Here is a 20,397-nt window from a genome sequence, read left to right as displayed (position 1 = left end):
TTTTTGAAACCATTGACACACCAATACTAGTTACTACATACGTACTCACTGATTCCTACGTCTACACACACATTCACTCATTCACCCATACAATCATTCATACATACAATCACTCATCTTTACAACACTATCATATGCACTCATACACCTATACAGACACTCACACTCTGCCACTCATCCATGGAGTTACTCACACACCTAGTCAGTCCTGTAAAGAATCAATCACACTTCCATTTTCTTGTCTATACAGTTAAACATAGAGCACCTTACATTTTCAAACATATAGTAACACATACTTACTTTCTTATACAATCATTGATACAAGTACACATTGATCTGCACAGAGTCACACACCTCCCAGCCAGCCACACACACACTCAGTCTCCCATACAAATACTTGGACAATCAATCAATAACCCATATAGTTAATCATATAGCTACTGATCAACACATGCAGTAGTTTACAGAACAACAGACATAATGATGCACAAATTAAGACAGTTTAGTCACTAACCCATGCACTCAGTGAGACACATTTAATCACTCACTCATACATTCAGTCATGCACCTACTAAATCCTTCGTCCAGACAGTTATACATCTACTCATTCTTCAATATCTAAAACATATTTAAACTTTACAGAAACACACAGTCACTGGATGATGTCATCAGTGATGTCATCAGTGATGTCATTTGAGATGTCATCAGTGATGTCATCAGTGATGTCACTGACCATGTCATGAATGATGTAATATGTGACATGATCAGCAGTGGATTGCGGGTGCGCGATATATAGTTAGTGCAACTAACTATATATGGAATTTCAATGGTTTTGTGTGAGTAAAATAAGGTTTTTCAAATGCTAATTCCTAACTATATATGGTCTATAACCTATGGTTTTTTCAGTGAATATATATATATATATATTCTCACAAATTCGAAAAATTGATAATGACGGCACTCCACTCGGGAAAATTTTCAACAGCGTTTTATTTTGCAGCTGCGATCACTATACGCGCTTCGAACGTGTCGTTCTTGATCACGGTATCTATTCAAACAGTGAGTCCCTAGCTCACCTAGCCCCTCTAAGGGGAGTGCTGAACATGGCCGCTCGACTTGTATCTGGAGTAAAAAGATTTGATCACATCACTCCAGCTCTAAACTCCCTCAAATGGCTTCCCATGGAAGGGAGATGTATTTACAAACTGGCCTGCATCACACACAAAACCCTCCACTCTCCGGCCCCCAACTACCTGAACAACAAACTGGTAAGAGCAGGTCAAACCAGAACCCTGAGAAGCTCCAACTCACTCCTTCTCATTCCACCAAAAATGAAAAAGAAAACCACCCAATTCCGATCGTTTTCTGGCAACGCTCCCAGGATATGGAACGCTCTCCCTGTAGTCCTCAGATGCAACCCCTCCTTCTACTGTTTCAAAAAGGACCTCAAACTCCATCTCCCTAATACATATTTTCCGGAAAAATGTCAACTAACACAGACCTCAATATTCCGAATTGACTCTCATTCAAGAATTGTTGCTGAACGGACTATGCTATTCACCTTGTTTTTTGCACAGTTATTTAGTGTTCATGCTGTATTCTTTATCTGTTGTTTGCTTAGCGACTGTCAGCCTTCTGGGTAATGCAAGGCCCCTCTGTTTTTTACACTGTGTATGTGAAGCGTTCTGATACCTACGGGTCTAGCTACCGCTATACAAAACTTTTAAAATAAAATAAAATAAATAAAACAAGTGTGTAGGTGGTTGCATAGTGGATAGGCGTTTGAAGCAGTCCATGTCCTAAGGCTTGGTTAACCACATAAGTACTTGGGTACTGACTGAATGATTAGAGTACTGCAAGGAGAGTGCCTGGGTGAATTTTTAAGTGTTTGAGTTTTGGCGCACAAAATGGATTAGTACATGGTGCTGGATGGATCAGTAGAGGAGTGCAAGGGGAGTGACAGGGTGTTTGCTGGAAGTGTATGGATACTGACTGGGGAGTTGAAGGTGTGAAAGACAAGTGTGTAGGTGGTTGGAGGACTGCATGCATAGTGGAAGGGGGTTTGAAGCAGTCCATGTGCTAAGGCCTGGCTCACTGCATGAATACTTGGGTACTGACTGAATGAGTAGAGTACTGCAAGGAGAGTGCCTGTGTGAATTTATAAGTGTTTAGGTTTTGGTGCAGTGAATGGAGTAGTACATGATGCTGAATGGGTCACTAGAGGAGTGCAAGGGGAGTAACAGGGTGTTTGCTGGAAGTGTATGGATACTGACTGGGAATTGAAAGTATGAAAGACAAGTGTATAGGTGGTTAGAGGACTGCATGCATAGTGGATAGGAGTTTGAAGCAGTCCGTGTGCTAAGGCCTGGCTCACTGCATGAGTTCCTGGCTACTGACTCAATGATTTGAATACTGTAAGGAGAGTGCCTGATTGAATTTATAAGTGTCTGGGTTTTGGCACAGTGAATGGATTAGTACATGGTGCTGAATGGGTCCCTAGAGGAGTGCAAGGGGAGTGACAGGGTGTTTGCTGGAGTGTATGTATAATGACTGAGGAATTGAAGGTGTGAAAGACAAGTGTGAAGGTGGTTAGAGGACTGCATGCATAGTGGATAGCCATTTGAAGCAGTCCATGTGCTGAGGCCTGGCTCACTGCATGAGTACCTGGCTACTGACTAAATGATTAGAGTACTGTAAGGAGAGTGCCTGGGTGAATTTATAAGTGTTTGGGATTTGGCGCAGAAAATGGATTAGTACGTGGTGCTGAATGGATCAGTTGAGGAGTGCAAGGGGAGAGACAGGGTGTTTCCTGGAAGTGTATAGATACCGACTGGGAATTGAAGGTGTGAAAGACAAGTGTGTAGGTGGTCAGAGGACTGCATGCATAGTGGATAGGCGTATGAAGCAGTCCATGTGCTAATGCCTGGCTCACTACATAAGTACTTGGATACTGACTGAATGATTAGAGTACTGCAAGGAGAGTGCCTGGGTGAATTTTGTAAGTGGTTGGGTTTTGGCGCAGTGAATGGATTAGTACATGGTGCTGAATGGATCAGTAGAGGAGTGCAAGGGGAGTGACAGGGTGTTTGCTGGAAGTGTATATATACTGACTGGGGAATTGAAGGTATGAAAGACAAGTGTATAGTTGGTTAGAGGACTACATGCATTGTGGATAGGCGTTTGAAGCAGTCCATGTGCTAACGCCTGGCTCAGTGCATGAGTACTTGGGTACTGACTGAATGATTAGAGTACTGCAAGGAGAGTGCCTGGGTGAATTTTGTAAGTGGCTGGGTTTTGGCGCAGTAAATGGATTAGTACATGGTGCTGAATGGGTCATTAGAGGAGTGCAAGGGGAGTGACAGGGTGTTTGCTGAAAGTGTATGGATACTAACTGGGGAATTGATGGTGTGAAAGACAAGTGTGTAGGTTATTAGAGGACAGCATGCATAGTGGATAGGGGGTTTGAAGCAGTCCATGTTCTAAGGACTGGCTCATTGCATGAATACTTCGGTACTGACTGAATTATTAGAGTACTGCAAGGAGAGTGCCTGAGTGAATTTATAAGTGGGTCGCTTTTGGCGCAGTGAATGGATTAGTACATGGTATGGTGCTGAATGGGTCACTGGAGGAGTTCATAGGGAGTGACAGGGTGATTGCTGGAGTGTATAGGTACTGTCTGGGAAATTGAAGGTGCGAAAGACAAGTGTGTAGGTGGTTACAGGACTGCATGCATAGTGGATAGGCATTTGAAGCAGTATATGTGCTAAGGCCTGGCTCACTACATAAGTACTTGGGTACTGAGTGAATGTCAAATCAAATCAAATCATCTTTATTCGGTTTTCAAAGAAGACCATAAAAGAACAGTAAAAAACATTTTTTCAGTAAAATACGTTAAAAACCTGTTAAAATTGATATACATATTGATTGCATTCATTGAGACATAGTAATCATTCAATATTAAGATTGGGACGATGGTTGATACAGAATTTTAAAAAGGAAACGATCGATTTGGCATATAGTTCATTTTCCAGCATTTGCAAAGCTAAAAAAGCTGGGCGGCATGTTCGGAGACCCATAATCTTTACTATTGGAATTATCCAGTAGGTACGGAGAGCCGTGAAAAATTTGCAAAAGAATACTGTGCGGATATTACTTTGGGTGGACACAGAATCACAGGGGCAGGGTAAAAGATGAGTAGACCAGTCATTTTGTTTTGGGAACGAGATAAGCCGAAAAAAATGTATCCAATCTGAATCTGGTCAGTAAAAATTGTTCAAAATGGTTAAGCTCGTATTTTAAATATGGCTCTAGTGAGAGGAAGGTTTGAATAGAGATTAGATGTTGAACTGAATTTTTACCGACTTTTCGAGCCAGTCTAAGATCTCTCATATGTGACAAACATGTCCTTTTAAGGTCTTTTTTTTGAAATTTTAGAGATTGATGTAGGGTCAGTAAAGTAAGTCTGGATGCCCAGATCATTAAAGAACACTTTTACGTATTCCAGGCATCTTATTTTGTGTGATTTGTCTAATGACATACAGTCCTCAATAAGGGCTCTTGTTAGTTGGCATTGGTCGTTCGTCCAGATGCGCCTCCACATCATTATGGGTTGGATTTGTAAGATGTCTGAAATGTAGTCCATGCCTAATTCCAAATGGGACCCGTATGTCGTGGTGCTTCTGGGGACTAAGAGGAGATAACGAAAGAAAAAATTCTCCACATTCTGAAGGACGTCTGTATTTGAATATCCCCATACACCCGCACCGTAACTGCCAATGCTGATACACTTGGCCTGGAATATTTTTAACATTTCCTCGGGGGCTCTTTTCCCAAGTTTTTGGGCGAATGCTGTTAGCGCTGCAGTAGCCCTAAGGAAGGATAATTTCCTTGAGTCGATAGCTTTTGTCCATGTTAGTTTGTTATCAACTAAAATTGCTAGGTAAGGATAGGAAGTCGTCGTATCCAGGGCAGAGTTATTGATGTCTTTGTCCTTTTTTTTTACTCTTTTCCTTGACCCCGCAGTCATCGTAAATGTTTTCTTTATATTTACTTTTAAGTTCAAAGACGACATGTACTCGCAATATCTGTCCACCGAACGCTGAAGTTGGACAGGGGTTCTTGCTAAGATGACAGCGTCATCGGCATACAATAGTGCCGGAATTGGACGATGCTGAATGACGGGCAGGTCTTTATTATCTCGCACCATTTCTTGTTCAAGGCTGTTTGTATACAAAGTAAATAAGAAGGGGGCCAGGACGCACCCTTGCCTGACCCCCCTCTGTACCTTGAATGATTTGGTGAGATCTCCATCCAGCCCAAATCTGACCCTTGCTGTAGCATTAGAGTAGAGTTCTCTTAAATAGTTGACCAGTGCAGGTTCAACTCCCATGTCCATGATTTTAGCCCAATGTTTTGAGTGGCTTACACAGTCAAATGCTGCGCTAAGGTCTACATAGACCATGTACAGGGGCCCACCTTTTGCTGACACGTATTTTCCCATTAGAAGGGTATGGTTTAGTACTTGGTCAACTGTCCCGAGCCCTTCTCTGAAGCCGTATTGCAGGTCTGAGACAATGGTATTTTCTTCTGCCCAGCATTGGAGTCGTTCTAGAAGGATGCGCCCTGCTATTTTACCTAGTGTGTCCAAAAGCGAGATGGGCCGGTAGCACCCGGGGTTATTACGGTCACCTTTTATGAAGATGGGAACCAAAATCGATGTTGACCAGGATTCAACTAGTCCTGCCTGGGTGGTCGTTTCAAGTACTCTTGTCAGGACGGGGGACCATAGGTCCGGTTCAGATTTAAATAGGTCTACTGGGACCCCGTCCGGTCCTGGGGCTTTTCCGGATTTTGACTTGTTAAGAGCACTGATGATTTCATTGTGTTGAAAGCTTATCTGGATAGGGAAGGTTGATTGTATAACATTTTCAGGTAGGTCCAATGTTGGATCTTCATCTTGTTTAAAGATGGTTGAGAAATGGTCCACCCAGGCGTCAGGATCTACTGCTATTTCTAATTTTGGGAAATCCTTTTCACCGCAGAGAAACGGTGCTCTAATTGTTCTCCAGAAGGTAATGGAGTACTTCGCAGCACAGCTTTGATGAAGTTGTTTCCATAATGAGTCTTTAATCTGGGCTTGGCGTTTCTTTTGGGCTAACTGATAAGCCTTTCTCAAGACGGCGATCTCTTGCCTGTTCCTTGTGGTTTTAGTTAGTGCCTTCTTCAGACTGGTTAGCGCTTTCGTGCATTCAGTGTTGAACCAACCCTTTAGTTTGCACCTGTTCAATTTTCTAGTGATGGTTAGCTCATCTCTTATTACTTTAGTAATGTCTTCATAACTAGAAAGTATTGTCTCAGGGCTGGAATTCTGGTCTAAGCATGCATTTACTGCTGGTAGAGCCTTCCTTAAAATGACTGCCAAAAGTTCCTTTTGATCTACGTTTACCCATTTTAGCATGAAGCCATTTACCTTGTGTATGTTAAGGGATTGTTGGTCCAAAAGGTTCCAATAAACCGTCTCCGTTAAACTAGGGGGAATGGTTATTTGGACGCTATTAGGGGAATGATCACTGAATGTGTTTAGAAAGGTTTCACATTTTTGGAGTCTCGGGGCTGAATAGTTTGAAACTAAAATATAATCGATTATTGTGTTTGTTCCCCGGCCGTTAAAGGTAGTTGTAAAGGGAACTGGAGGACTAACCAAGTCATTTGCGTGTCCCAGATCTGCAATGGCCATGATCTCATTCATTCGATTTCCTGTGACTGTATGTTCAAAATGAGATAGGTTGTTATCAAGCTCGTCCTCTATGCCACAGTTAACAGACCACTATTTTTGCATAGGTGCAGATTAAAATTGCCTCCCCATATTAACATGATTGACTTGTTTGAATATCTAGTATATAAGGTTTGAAGCAGTCCTAAGATACTATTTAATGTCTCGTTTAAGTCGGCTGTCCCAAGGTTATTATAAAAGTTAATCATTAAATAGATGAACCTTTTGGGACCGGTTATCTTTAAGATCTGAAAGTTATGATCTAACATCAGAACTTCAACTTTACCCAGGGAGGGAGTGTTTGATATGTATGTTATAAGACCTCCTTTTGGTCTACCATGAGTCAATGGGATTGCTTCCGAAAAGAAGGTTTTATAGCCCAAGAGGTGAGAGGGTGAGCAAAGCCAGGTTTTCTGTAAGGCAATTACAACAAATGATGTTACTATTAGTCTCCAGTTGCTATTTACTATTTTATTTTTTAGCCCTGCCACATTCCAGAAAATAATGTCGAACGTAGTTTGATTACTTGTATGGTCGGGGTTTATGCTGTTTTTTTTGTAAACAGGGTTGTATCCAGTGTTCTAGTACTACGTTTGGGTTTAGTTTTTTTTGGCTTGTAATCTTGTCCCTTGTTCTACGTCTACTGTTGGTATTATAGTTGTTTGGTGGGGGGCGCTTAATAGGTCACGACCAGGAGGGATTAGGTTAACATTTTCCTCTCCTTCTGTTGGTAATATTTTAAATGTGGTTGGGGGCACTGGGGTGAGAATAATTTTCCAATTGGGAGTATCTGTTGTCAGCTTGTTTATACCTGGGTCCAATGGTAGTTCTATTGTAGTTGGGGGGGTATGGGCTTAAATATATCACATAAGAGGGACTGATCAATAGCACCTTCTTCTGGAGGGCCCTTCCAATCGATGACAGTCCTTTTGCATGTTGGCTCAGAGGTGGATGATGTTATGCTCGTATTGGGATGTAACATATTCACAATACTTGATCCATATGAAGCCATAGGTAGTACGTTGGTGGGTCAATCGACCTCGTCCAACCCTACAAAGGGAGCAAATCTGTTTGAAGTTTGAATGTTAGGGAACATCCCCCCCAAGTGTTGCCGTAGTGTAGCTTACTTCTCCTTTGTTGCCGGGATATTAATGACCTAGGATAGAAGTAGCTCAGGTCATGTATCCTTATCCCCTCCCGCCACTCTCAGATTCCTTGAACCAGTCGTTTATGTACGGAATTACCCTACGGTCCCTAAAGTTTATAATTATTACATCTCCTTGTGTGTTTTTGGGCCTCTGGCCTACCCATCCGAGCCTTCTTACGTTTATGATTTCCCCGTTGATATTAGGAGGTAGAGGTCTGTTATTCACTAACCAATAAATTACCTTGTTTTTAAGGTCAGTGTATCCTTCCCTTAACCCTGGTTTCAGTTCGGGATCCCTTGTCAGTATTGCCACGTAAGGGGCAGCCTCTGGGGGCAAATCGATCTGTACATTAGAACCTGTTGAGTGTCTGGGGTCTAACTTCTCCCCGTTGCTTTCTCCATGGTTATCCACTATTTTGCTAGGATGAACATCTAATCCCTTAGAGCTAGATAATTTAGATGTTTGTGGGTCACTCTTAGACTTGGAGGTAGGGTGTATATTTTCCAGTGCTTGGGATGTTGATTTTACAGTTTTCTCCCCTTTACTTAGAAGTAACGGTTTTACAATTTTATCCCCTTTGTTGATTTTGGGTGTTCCAGGTTTCTCACTATTATCTAATAACAAGCTTTTTAATTGAATTGTATTAGAAGTGATGGTTTCCTCTATTGAGAACAAATGTGTTGCTAACCTTTTAACTCTTTCCACTAACGGTAATATTAGGGATTTAACTAGAGTCTCTACATTCCCTATTAGATCTTGATGCGGGGCGGGGCGGGGTGAGCCGGTATCTTTACTAGGGGTGTGTTATCAAGTCCTGTCTTTCTCATCGGTGGGGAATTCCTGGCATTATTAGGTAGTTTTGCCTGCCTTCCCCTGTGACTGTTCCCCCCCTCTTTCTCTTTAGTGTTGGTTTTTTGGTTGGGAGTGAGGGTGGAGATTGCAAGTTATTCTTTTGGTTCATCATTAAGGGGTGGAGTATCAGGGATTCCTCAGGGATAATTTCTAGCGATGGGTCTATACTGGAGCTCGTATTGCTATAGGATCTACTGGGTTCCGATACTGTTGTAGTTTCGAGGAATATTGAGGGGATACTTGTATCACCGTTTGGGGATTTATCCTTCCTGTTGTTTAATTAGGGGAAGTGACTAGTTGGATTGGTCCTAACGAAGAACGTCTATTCTGTAGCTCTGTGGACAAGCGCTTTGGTGAGATACTGCTCAATGGTGCCCCTTAGCGACCCTCCCTCTAGAGATTTCCTACCCTTATCTGCCTTTCCTTCCTTTGAGGACATTGTTGGTAGACGCTGTCGTCCGGGCTTACTTTCAAGAGGAATTTGAGCACTGATATAGTAATGAAGGCGAACGGTGGGAAGTGAGATGTTAAAACCACTGGATACTTAAAGGTCCAATCGATGAAGGTTATTTTAAATCTTGTTGGTTCCTTTTTTTGGGAGGCGCTGGTTTTCAGGGGTGTAGATGTTAATGGGGTTGCCCGACCCGGCCTCTGAGGGCCTCTGAGGGCCAAAGAGGGCCCGCCCTTTGCCCGGGCTTAGCCCGCATGCAGCGCGCGCGCGTCCCGCAACGCGGGACCTCTCTCCCTGATTTAAAGTGCCTCCTGGCGTGAAATCCTTTGGTGGGCGGGGTCAGGTGAGGTCAGCCGCGGGGAGTGGTGGGGCTTGTGGTCTCCCCCCTCGGCGGCCGTGCACAAAGATGGAAAATGCAGCGGCAGCGGGGGAGACCTGAAGGAGACAGCCAGCTGGTGAAAAGTGTCCCTTGCCACCTTACAGCCCCCACGGAGAGACCAGCGGGATCGTAGCAAAAAGTATTAGCCCAGGAATGGCCAGCAACACAGAACGGCCCGTTGGCAATTTCAACAAGGAGCGCCCGCTCCTCAGCACCTCTCGCCCTGATTTAAAGCGCCTCCTGGCGCGAAATCCTTTGGTGGGTGGGGTCAGGTGAAGTCAGCCGCGGGGAGTGGTGGGGCTTGTGGTCTCCTCACTCGGCGGCCGTGCACAAAGATGGAAAAGGCAGCGGGGGAGACCTGAAGGAGACAGCCAGCTGGTGAAAAGCATCCCTTGCCACCTTACAGCCCCCACGGAGAGACCAGCGGGATCGTAGCAAAAAGTATTAGCCCAGGTATGGCCAGCAATACAGAACGGTCCGTTGGCAATTTCAACAAGGAGCGCATGAATGATTAGAGTACTGCAAGTAGAGTGCCTGGGTGAATTTTGTAAGTGGTTGGGTTTTGGTGCAGTGAATGGATCAGTACATGGTGCTGAATGGGTCACGAGAGGAGTGCATGGGGAGTGACAGGGTGTTTGCTGAAAGTGTATGGATACTGACTAGGGAATTGAAGGTGTGAAAGACAAGTGTGTATGTGGTTAGAGGACTGCATGCACAGTGGATTGGGGTTTGAAGCAGTCCATGTGCTAAGGTCTGTGTCAAGATGCCAATGTAAATCCACAGGAGTCGATGCTAGTCCCAACGCCCCACCACCTCAGTAGTCGCCCGACAATAAATGCCGTGGCAACCCCTAAAGCAGGGGGGAAAGGGGAAGTGGAAGAAAAAGAGAGACAGCCTCTTCGTGATTGATGTTAATACTTCTGCTGGTTCCGCTGGGCTCTTGAGTTTGCGCCCTGCAGGAAAAAACACATGTACAACACCAAACTACCAAGTTTTAAATAATCAAGTACTAAATACCCATGAGAAAATCTTACCCTTAAACCATAGGCTATTGCTGCTCTCCCTGGATTAGAAGTTTTAAGCATTCACAAATCTGTTGTACTGTAAATAACATAACATCATTAATAACATTCCTTTTATCAAAACTGGCAAGCTCTATGTGAAAAACTTTAGGTTCTTGTACCTGTCACAGATTCTGAAATCCTTTGAAAAATTCTCCAACTTCTTGAGAGCCCAACAATCCTATTTTTATTAATAAACTCTGTTCTAAGGATTTGTATGAGCCCTAACTATGAGTAACTATTAGGCTATTATTAGGAACCTAATTATTGCTACAATGCCTTGTCAATGGAAATTAAATTTGAAAGGTTAAATTCCAAGAGCTTCGAAAAAGAACACCTAAACCCTCCTCCGAAGGCCAGGCTGTGAAGCTCTCTTTGAAAACACTGGTCACACTTTTTGTCAGTTCACACTGTGGCATAAACTACAAAGTCACAAATGCAGAACAAAATGAATTCCTTACGGGTATCCCATGTTGCGCATGCGTTATAAGAAATACTTGCTAAACAATCTGGCCAGGAATTTTGCATCGAAAAGAAGAACTCTGGAACAACGCTGCTGCTCGCTGTTTAGTCACAGTTGAAGTGCGCAGTTTGTAATCTAAACGCGCGCCTTGTTCAGCTGTCAACCGCGAGTCTCTAAACACTAGAGCGACAACCTTTAATCTTGCCGCGGCGCAAAGCGCTCTCCATTTTCTGCCCATAAGCGCCTAACTCGGACAGACACAGTCTCAGGAATAAAGCTGACACCACATGATGTCTTTTCCATCGTAAATATTTAAATGGTGATTTCTTTAGAAGGATTTTCTTGGGGTTTTGTTCATTAGTTTGAATTGCAGCCAGGGAGGTCTTGACAGTCTGGCTCACTTGGGTACTGACTGAATGATTAGAGTACTGCAAGGAGCGTGCCTGGGTGAATTTATAAGTGTTTAGGTGCAGTGAATGGATTAGTACATGATGCTGAATGGGTCACTGGAGGAGTGCAAGGGGAGTGACAGGGTGTTTGCTGGAAGTGTATGGATACTTACTGGAGAATTGAAGGTGTGAAAGACAAGTGTGTTTGCCTGGTTAGAAGACTGCATGCATAGTGGATAGAGGTTTGAAGCAGTCCATGTGCTAAGGCCTGGGTTACTGGATGAGTACTTGGGTACTGACTGAATGATTAGAGTACTGCAAGGAGAGTGCCTGGGTGAATTCATAAGTGTTCGGGTTTCGGCGCAGTGACTGGATTAGTACATGGTGCTGAATCGGTAACTAGAGGAGAGCAAGGGGAGTAACAGGGTGTTTGCTGGAAGTGTATGCATACTGACTGGGGAATTGAAGGTGTGAAAGACATGTATGTAGGTGGTTAGAGGACTGCATGCATAGTGGATTGGGGTTTGAAGCAGTCCATGTGCTAAGGCCTGGGTCAGCACATGAGTACTTGGGTACTGACTGAATGATTAGAGTACTGCAAGGAGAGTGCCTGGGGGAATGTACAAGTGGTTTGCTTTTGGCGCAGTGAATGGATTAGTACATGGTGCTGAATGGGTCACTGGAGGAGTACATGAAGAGTGACAAGGTGATTGCTGGAGTGTATAGGTACTGTCTGGGTATTTGAAGGTGTGAAAGACAAGTATGTAGGTGGTTAGAGGACTGCATGCGTAGTGGACAGGGGTTTGTAGTAGTGCATTTGTTAAAGCCTGGGTCACTTCATGAGTTCTTGAATACTTACTGAATGATTCGAGTACTGCAAGGAAAGTAGCTAGGTGAATTTATAAGTGTTTGGGTTTTGGTGCAGTTTTTACAATTTTTTCAGATGGGTACTGGTGGTAACTGACTTTGACTAACCAGTCCTAGAGCCAGTGCTATGCTAAAAGACACTTAGAATACAATTAAACCACCTACATACACTAGGGAACACTATGCGTTGGGGTACCCCCTGTGATTAGAATGACCTCTTCTGTACGCCCCTAGTACATAATAGGGCAGGGGGATTAAAATGACCTCTTAAACCACGCCACAGGGCATGTTTGCACACTCGTGAAGGGGGGGCTGAGCTTATGTGTGCACACATGCCCTGTGTCCGCTTTAATTTGGGATATTAAGTACCCTGGAATCCTGAGTGTCCCTTGGGTCCAACTACCCCACCAGGTATCTCCAGTTAGCGCAACAGAGCTGCGTTGCAGAGAGGTGTAAAAAGTGGCACAGCCTGGACCACCTCTGTGCAACGCAGCGCAGTGGCGCTTACTGGAAGCACCTGATGGACTAGTTGGCCCCAGGGTCCCTCAGGATAGAAGGGGAATTATTTACCAATCTTAAAGTCCGCCACTGGGCGTGTTTGCACATGTTACCTCAGGCCTCATCCCCTCCCTTCACCACTGTGTAAACGTGGACTATGTATGTTTTAATTTGGGAGATTAAGTCCCCTTGAATCCAGAGTGTCCCTAGGGTCCAAGTAGCCCACTAGGTACCTCCAGTAAGCGCCACAGAGCTGCGTTGCATGGAGGTGTAAAAAGGGGCACGGCCTGGGCCACCTCTGTGAAACATAGCACAGTGGCGCTTACTGGAAGCACCTGGGTGCGCGAATTTCGACTATTTTATTTTAATGCTTTTTCTGGCCCTGGGGTTCCTTGTGGGACCCCCTGAGCAGGCCTAGGGGGTCAGGGTGTTTCTACCCTGCCCCCTTTTTGCGTTTTGCGGGTTTGTTTTAATGTTTTCTTGTGCCTCGGTTCTACCGAGGCACAAGATGGCTGCCAACACTTCCTGATTTGGAGTGTTGACAGCCAATTAGCATACAGCTCATGCTCGGCAGGGTGCGCGGATCCTCCACTCCCATAGATATATATATGTGATTTTACTTTTGATTATCTCAGGAACTACTGAACGCATTTAAACCATTTAACCAAAAGGCACGACTCTGAATCAAGGGCTACCTTTTCGCCAAATTTGGTGTAATTCTGTTCAGCAGTTCGGGCTGTAGCTGCTACTAAAGATTCCGATGGAAAATTGCATGGGGAAAACACTTTTGGGACCCCCTTTTTTTCTCGGCTCCCGCTTGAGGAATCACCCTGAGACTTTCAGGATAGGAGCGGACAAGAGCTGGGCAAATGTTTTGAAAATTTCGCAAAGATTTGTCAGTCGGCGCCAAAGTTATTGGGAATAGAATGTTGCAGAGTAGGTTATATATATATATATATATATTACCTACTGGCGGTCGCCAGTAGGTATATATAGTTAGGATTTTTTCTCTATGGGTTTTTTGAAAATTCTATGTCTAATAACTTTGGCGTTTGTGGACGGAATTGGCTGAAATTTTCTGGAAAATGGAACATTTTGTTTCTGAGCAGCCACTGGAAATTTGGGGGGAGTTGGTCCAGGGGGGGCCGAGAAAAAAGGGGGGTCCCAAAACGTGTTTTTAACATTGAGTTTTCCATAGGGCGGTTAGCCTCACTTTTAGCCCGAACGGCTGAATGGATTTGCACGAAACTTGGCAAATTTGTAGGGACTGGTAGCCCGATGTGCCTTTTGTAGGTCTCAATATATGTGCTGCAGTGGATTTTGAGAAAATAACGTTCAAAAAAAGATATATATCTGTAAGCGCGGACCAGGCAGCGCCCCGGTACGCGTACTTGACGCGTAACGGAACTTCGCGTAGCGAAGTTGATTGGCTCTGTGGTGTCTGTCAACATTCTAAACAGTCCGGAGCGGCCGCCATCTTGTCTCTCGGTAGGATCGAGAGACAAGAGGAGGTCAAAAGCGAAGGGGCAAATGACCTTAAGGGGGCATAGTAGATACTCCCTGACCCCCTAGGTTTGATGTGGAGGCTTTAAAGGGGCCCCGCTAAGCAAAAAAAATAAAAAAAAATTTTTGTTTTTTTTCGTGGTTAGCGCCCGGTACGCGAACCGGGAAGCGTACTGGGGAGCGTATCACAATAAAAAATGAATGATAGACTTTTCAAATGCTGTATGTTAATTGATTGTTGGTTTTGTTGATTATTTTTTTTTTTTTTTTAAATTTTTATTGTGTTTCATAATTTATTAAACTTTCTAACATTTCATTGTCAGAAATTTCATAATCATGGAATATAGATTGTAGTCTCTGAGGTTGTAAAATGTCCTCATTTGCAAGGAGGTTATCTACTGCTTGCACACATTGCAGTAGTTCTTGGTCCCATGTTTCATCCATAAATTCAATCTCATTTGGATCAATGATTTCTGTGTTGGACTCTGGAAGGACAATTTCAAATGAAATGTTTTGTTCACTTTCCATTTTTCCTGAAATTTGCATAAAAAAAATATATATTAGTAGAGGTAGGGCACTGTTGGGATTAATTTTAGATAGGCAGTTTTTATCAGAGAATGTATCTTTGGGCAGTGTATAGTATCAGAGTGGAAGTAGGAATATAAAAAAGTGTATCTAAATTTATAAGTACTACAGAGGGATAGTATATAACTAACAGAAAAAGTTTGCCATATTAACTTAAAGTGCACAATATACTTCAGTTTTAAAAATAACAACTTACCTTTAAAAAGAAGTTGAAGTTATTAATGAAAATCCAAATGAAATGTACACCAGGAAGTAGTAGTCAAAATGGCTGTGTTTCCTTCTCTTCCTTTATATATATTCGGGTACATAACCAATCAAATATCATGTAAAAAAAGTAGAAAATGAAAGTAACATTTTAATTGGTTGTCAATTCCAACACTTCAGATGTGTTTTGTGAAGTAATTTACCTCACGGTATTTAGAGAGGACTACAGGCTAAATGGCTAAATGGAATTCCAATCAAATTTGTGAAAATGGTAGGGATTGGTATGTAGTATGAGTTATTCTATATTTGGTGAAATTGTCTCCAGTGGCTTTTCTGTGAACTACTTTCCCACCTTTTTTGATGGTGCGCTTCCCAGGAAGCGACCCGGTACGCGAACCGGTGAGCGCCCTGGTACGCGAACCTTAAGCGTAACGGGAGTTCACCATTTTGTGTTTCGGTCGAATTATGATACAAGATGGAGGGCAAATGATGTTCAGAATGGGTAGAAGGGGGCACGGTAGACTTATCTTGACCCCCTAGGTTTTGTGAGGGTGGCTGAGGAGGCCCATATGTGCGGAAAAAGAAACATTTTTTTTAAAAATTTCGCGAGGTTAGCTCCCGGTACGCGTACCGGGTAGCGCACCAGGGAGCGTATTTTGTTGAAAATTAGTGAAAATAGTTAGAGTAAAAAAATAATTGTGAGTGATTAGATGTAGGGTAGCTCTGAGAAGAGCTTTTGGGTTTATGGTACATTTAGGTACTTATAAGTAGGTACCAATGCACATTTTTAAATTCAGAGTGAAAACTCTGTTGCCCTCATCTGAGAAGTGAACTCCATCTCCTCTGTAGATATCTTGCATGTAGTAACGCAAGTTATTGTTGTACAGGGAGCCCATTCCATGGTCTCTCATGTAAGCTGAAACAGATTTGTTTACATGCTTCCTCGACTTCTCAATTTGTGGACAAAATTGGTTTGACCACCTCCATTTCTGTCTTTGGCATATATTTGAATATACCAAGGCAGTCTGAGGAAAAAGTGCCATTAATTGCTCAAAGGTGTCCTTTAAAAGCATTTCCAGACCTACACCAGTCAAAGTGCCCAAGTCATTACCTCCACAGTGCACAATTAACAGGTCAGGTTTTGGCAAATGCATATAGGTTTTCACCAATGGTATCAATTGGTGACATTTTAATCCTCTCTGGCCAAACCACTTAATTTCCACATCTTGTAAATTGAGGTTAGGTAAATTCCTGCTTTCAACGTACCTTTGAGCCCAGTGAATATAACTATGACCAACAATCCAGACAGAAAACATGGTGAGAGAAGGTTCTCCTGCAGTCAGATGAAGTGTGGCAATGAAATGGCAGTTGAAAAAATGTGAGTTTGAAATGAAAAAAACTGTGGAGTTTCTGTGTTCATGAAGTAGTAACAGTGATTGGTGGATTTTGATTGATGAAAACAGAAAGTTAGGGTGTAGAGATGTGTTCTTTGAAAGATGTATTTTGAGTGGTCAATAAAAAATCATTAAATGAAAGAAAGCACTGGATATGCAGGTGCACTGAGAGTTCAGAGTTCAATTGCAACATTGTTGTGTGAATTTGCAAACACCAGAGTTTCTCCAAGAGGTGGTTGCTATGGAAAATAGGCAGAAAGGGCAGAGGGGGAAGGGTTTTCATTTGAAAAAAAGTGAGGGAAGAGTTTTGATTGGGTGACATGAGAAATATGTGTGAAGAATTACACCATTTCTGTGCTTTTGATAGCTGCAGACTCTGGAGTGCATACCTTTTGCTCTGCTGAAGACAAATTGGTGTGTTTCTGAGACTGTTTTCAAACTCAAAGTATTTGCTAAGGTGAGAAAATATTTCTTTACTTTAGATAGAGAATAGTGTGCTTTAAGGAGAAAATTATGATTTATGTGGCGCAATTTGCTAGTAAATATGCTCTCACATGTGCATGGAAATTTTTGATTTTGAATGTTTCTGTTATATAGCCATGTTAAAAGTGACTCAACCATGCTGGAAAGTCAATCAAAAAATGATTTCATGTATTTTAATGACATTTTAAGTCATTTTCTGATGTGCAGTGTTTAGAAATTATGATTTGAAAATCGTTTTTGTGGAAAAGGAATTGTTTTTAAAATCATGACAAGGAAATAATGGTGTATGGTTATTTATAAGGCAATTGACTGTCCTTGATGTTATTTTTCTCATTTTATTGTAAGACCTTTCTCTGTGGCTCAAATTGCTTGTAAATATGCTCTTACATGTGCATGAAAATTTTAATTATCAATGTTTGTGTTACATAGCCATGATAAAAGTGAACCAACCATGCAGGAAAGCCAATAAAAAAACGCTTTCATGTGTTTCAATGACATTTTAAGTCATTTTCTCATGTGCAGTTTTTTGAAATTATGATCTGAAAATCGTTTTTGGGAAAAAGGAATTGTTTTTAAATTCATGAGAAGGACATAATGGTGTATGGTTCTTTATAAGGCAATTGACTGTCCCTGATGTTATTTTTCCCATTTTAATGTCAGACCTTTCTTTGTGGCGCAAATTGCTTGTAAATATGCTCCCACCTGTACATTGAAAATTTTGATTTTGAATGTTTATGTTACATAGCCATGTTTAAAGTGACCCTACCATGCAGGAAAGCCAATCAAAATACGCTTTTATGTGTCTTAAGGACAATTTAAGTAATTTTCCCATGTGTAGTGTTTTGAAGTTATGATTTGAAAATCGTTTTTGAGGTAAAGGAATGTTGTTAAAATTTATGTTCGCCATATGCCCCCAAATTTCTTTCTCAGGGTTGCAGCAGGGTGTTCTTGAGACACCCCTGCACTTTTGGAATAAATTCCTAATTTGTGATGAGCAAATTGTTAATCGCAAATTGCACCTTCATTTATATGAGCCTCCTAGCCCATGGAAATGAATGGGTAATTTGCAATTAGCAATTTTCTCATCGCAAATTTGGAATGGTAAAGAATCGCTATTTATTCCTTAAAATTCGCTTTTTTGGAAATGCAAAATAGTTATATGATACATATGGCGGTTGATGTCTAACAAGATAAGAAGCTTATGGATACATTTATGATGACTGGTGCAATGAAGTAGAAATCACTTACTTCATTGGTAGGCCTTTACAATAAATTATCTCCTCTGTATTCTTCATCAAGCATAACTTTAATCTGCAATCCTGAGTAGGCCTCACCTTAAACAAACTTCTGGATAGGCCACATCTTATTGTCATCCTGATTTAATCATTTATAATTCTAGGGACAGATTTATGATAGGTGTATACCTCTTTTGTGCCACTTAGAAAACATTGTCCATGGGGAAATGAATTAAAATGTCATTAAGACACATGAATGTGTTTTTTTTAAACGTTTGCAATTTTTTTGGGTCACTTTCAACATGGCTATGTGTCTGAAACAGTCAAAATCTAAATTTGCAATGCACTGGTGGGAGCATATTTACAAGGAATGTGCTTCATGGGGAAAGGTCTTATAATGTAATATGGGAAAAATGACATTAGAGATACTGAAATGCCTTATAGAGAAGCATACACCATTATGTCCTTGTCATAAATTTGCAAACCATTACTTTTCCCCAAAAACGATTTTCAAATTATATTTAGAAAACAGTGCACATGTGGAAATTACTTAAAATGTCAATAATTCAAAAATTGTGATTCCTTAAATGCAATGTATAAAAAAAAAATATGTAAAAAATGATATTAAGGATTTGGAAACTACCACCAACTTGTAGTTTGTGGTAATTTGCGAATTCTTTTCAAAAAGAATTTTTTTTTAAAAAAAAAAAAGGTCCCATATGACGCCCATACATGCCATTAGGGCATGTAGGTGTGCCATGTGCTCCCAAATTTCTTTTTCAGGGGTGCAGCAGGTTGTTCTTGAGATACCCCTGCACGCTTGAAAAAAATCCTATTTTGTGATGAGCTAATTGCTAATCACAACTTGCAACATTAATTCCTATGAGCCTCCTAGCCTATGGAAATGAATGGGTAATTTGCAATTAGCAATTTGCTCATTGCAAATTAGGAATAGTAAAGAATCGCTATTTATTCCTTAAAATTTGCTATTTATAATATGTAAAATATTTTGATGATACATATGGCAGTTCATCTGTAACAAGATAAGAAGCGTAGGGATAGATTTATGATGAGTGGCGCATCCCCAGGGATGTGACAGTCATCCTGCGCCACTGTTCCGCCACCCATGGTGTGCTGCATTTACAATGCGGCGCAGCATGGGGCAAAAAAGGCACAGATGCGTGACGCATCTGTGCTGTAAAGGTGGCGCATTGCTGGAGTTGTATCGTAAGTGCGATGCAGCTCCAGCAAGGATCAGGGGTGCCCCATCTATACAATGCTGCGTCAAGACCTATGCCAGCTTCAAGCAGGTGCAGGGTTTTGAAGCAGCTTTCTCCTATCTGATTGTAAATGCGGCACACCATGGGTGGTAAAGCAGTGGTGCACATTAACTGGTGCATGCCTGGGGATGTGCCATTTAATATAAATCTGCACTTTAACATTTGAGTATGTGCAGGGGACACAGAGTCGTTGAGGCTTATCCAAGGTTAAGAACAGATGAGTCCTGTTCAGTGAAAAATTAGACATAGGCTTCACCTGCTCAGCATCGCTGGACATGGCTAAATAACGTTTGCAATTTTTTTGGGTCACTTTCAACATGGCTATGTGTCTGAAACAGTCAAAATCTAAATTTGCAATGCACTGGTGGGAGCATATTTACAAGGAATGTGCTTCATGGGGAAAGGTCCTATAATGTAATATGGGAAAAATGACATTAGAGATACTGAAATGCCTTATAGAGAAGCATACACCATTATGTCCTTGTCATAAATTTGCAAACCATTACTTTTCCCCAAAAACGATTTTCAAATTATATTTAGAAAACAGTGCACATGTGGAAATTACTTAAAATGTCAATAATTCAAAAATTGTGATTCCTTAAATGCAATGTATAAAAAAAAAATATGTAAAAAATGATATTAAGGATTTGGAAACTACCACCAACTTGTAGTTTGTGGTAATTTGCGAATTCTTTTCAAAAAGAATTTTTTTTAAAAAAAAAAAAAGGTCCCATATGACGCCCATACATGCCATTAGGGCATGTAGGTGTGCCATGTGCTCCCAAATTTCTTTTTCAGGGGTGCAGCAGGTTGTTCTTGAGATACCCCTGCAC

Source organism: Lissotriton helveticus, chromosome 12 (assembly GCF_964261635.1).
Source record: "Lissotriton helveticus chromosome 12, aLisHel1.1, whole genome shotgun sequence".
NCBI classification, from domain to species: domain Eukaryota; kingdom Metazoa; phylum Chordata; class Amphibia; order Caudata; family Salamandridae; genus Lissotriton; species Lissotriton helveticus.
The sequence above is the reverse complement of the archived record's forward strand: the minus strand, read 5'-3'. Positions refer to the sequence as shown.